Source organism: Filicampus tigris, unplaced genomic scaffold (genome assembly GCF_054856515.1).
Source record: "Filicampus tigris isolate MCC_2025a unplaced genomic scaffold, RoL_Ftig_1.0 HiC_scaffold_41, whole genome shotgun sequence".
NCBI classification, from domain to species: domain Eukaryota; kingdom Metazoa; phylum Chordata; class Actinopteri; order Syngnathiformes; family Syngnathidae; genus Filicampus; species Filicampus tigris.
This window is the reverse complement of record NW_028233422.1, coordinates 5,001-7,500: the sequence shown is the minus strand read 5'-3', so window position 1 is coordinate 7,500 and position 2,500 is coordinate 5,001.

Here is a 2,500-nt window from a genome sequence, read left to right as displayed (position 1 = left end):
CTCTGTTGAGCGCATGGAGGTTGACATAGAAAATAATCCAACACGTGGAGCTCCAGGCGGGGGGGCCCTCGCCCGGCCCGCGGAGTCCGATTGAACACCCCCCAGGTCGGGCAGGCTCGCTCTGTTGAGCGCATGGAGGTTGACATAGAAAATAATCCAACACGTGGAGCTCCAGGCGGGGGGGCCCTCGCCCGGCCCGCGGAGTCCGATTGAACACCCCCCAGGTCGGGCAGGCTCGCTCTGTTGAGCGCATGGAGGTTGACATAGAAAATAATCCAACACGTGGAGCTCCAGGCGGGGGGGCCCTCGCCCGGCCCGCGGAGTCCGATTGAACACCCCCCAGGTCGGGCAGGCTCGCTCTGTTGAGCGCATGGAGGTTGACATAGAAAATAATCCAACACGTGGAGCTCCAGGCGGGGGGGCCCTCGCCCGGCCCGCGGAGTCCGATTGAACACCCCCCAGGTCGGGCAGGCTCGCTCTGTTGAGCGCATGGAGGTTGACATAGAAAATAATCCAACACGTGGAGCTCCAGGCGGGGGGGCCCTCTCCCCCCCCGGTGAGTCCGCTCACAGTGCCCCTATGTCGGGCAGGCTCATTGCAATGTGCGCATGGAGGTTGACTTAGAAAATATTTGAGAGTGACATGAGCTCCAGGCAGACACCGACTCATCGCCCGTGGGGTGTCCGACGAGCCCTCACCAATCTTGGATTAATGTTTGGCGAGGCTCCCCTGATCAGCTCTGGAGGTGGCAAGTTCTGAAAAAGTGGTTTCTGAAAATGTGCCCCTTGTATTTTGTGAAACCAGGGGTAACCTAGCGAGTAGGCAAACTCATCCCCTGACTGGGGGGATCAACTTTTACCTACTACAGCGCCCCTAATGGCCAAAAGTGGTACTGCTCCCCCTGGTAGCCTAACCCATTGAAATGAATGGGAAAAATTAATTTAGGCTACCAGGGCTTTGGGCTACCAGGGCTTTGGGCTACCAGGGCTTTGGGCTACCAGGGCTTTTTGCTACCAGGGCTGTGGGCTACCAGGGCTTTGGGCTACCAGGGCTGAGGGCTACCAGGGCTATTATAGGCGGCCACCACTGCACTAGTGGCAGCCCGGGGAAGGTGCCTGTTGCTCGGATATGCTTTTACGCACGTCGGCCTCTGCGCCCTGGAGCTTTTTTATGCTACCAGGGCTATTATAGGCGGCCACCACTGCACTAGTGGCAGCCCGGGGAAGGTGCCTGTTGCTCGGATATGCTTTTACGCACGTCGGCCTCTGCGCCCTGGAGCTTTTTTATGCTACCAGGGCTATTATAGGCGGCCACCACTGCACTAGTGGCAGCCCGGGGAAGGTGCCTGTTGCTCGGATATGCTTTTACGCACGTCGGCCTCTGCGCCCTGGAGCTTTTTTATGCTACCAGGGCTATTATAGGCGGCCACCACTGCACTAGTGGCAGCCCGGGGAAGGTGCCTGTTGCTCGGATATGCTTTTACGCACGTCGGCCTCTGCGCCCTGGAGCTTTTTTATGCTACCAGGGCTATTATAGGCGGCCACCACTGCACTAGTGGCAGCCCGGGGAAGGTGCCTGTTGCTCGGATATGCTTTTACGCACGTCGGCCTCTGCGCCCTGGAGCTTTTTTATGCTACCAGGGCTATTATAGGCGGCCACCACTGCACTAGTGGCAGCCCGGGGAAGGTGCCTGTTGCTCGGATATGCTTTTACGCACGTCGGCCTCTGCGCCCTGGAGCTTTTTTATGCTACCAGGGCTATTATAGGCGGCCACCACTGCACTAGTGGCAGCCCGGGGAAGGTGCCTGTTGCTCGGATATGCTTTTACGCACGTCGGCCTCTGCGCCCTGGAGCTTTTTTATGCCACCAGGGCTATGTTAGGCGGCCACCACTGCACTAGTGGAAGCCCGGGGAAGGTGCCTGTTGCTCGGATATGCTTTTACGCACGTCGGCCTCTGCGCCCTGGAGCTTTTTTATGCCACCAGGGCTATTATAGGCGGCCACCACTGCACTAGTGGAAGCCCGGGGAAGGTGCCTGTTGCTCGGATATGATTTTACGCACGTCGGCCTCTGCGCCCTGGAGCTTTTTTATGCCACCAGGGCTATGTTAGGCGGCCACCACTGCACTAGTGGAAGCCCGGGGAAGGTGCCTGTTGCTCGGATATGCTTTTACGCACGTCGGCCTCTGCGCCCTGGAGCTTTTTTATGCCACCAGGGCTATGTTAGGCGGCCACCACTGCACTAGTGGAAGCCCGGGGAAGGTGCCTGTTGCTCGGATATGCTTTTACGCACGTCGGCCTCTGCGCCCTGGAGCTTTTTTATGCCACCAGGGCTATTATAGGCGGCCACCACTGCACTAGTGGAAGCCCGGGGAAGGTGCCTTTTGCTCGGATATGCTTTTACGCACGTCGGCCTCTGCGCCCTGGAGCTTTTTGATGCCACCAGGGCTATTATAGGCGGCCACCACTGCACTAGTGGCGGCCCGGGGAAGGTGCCTTTT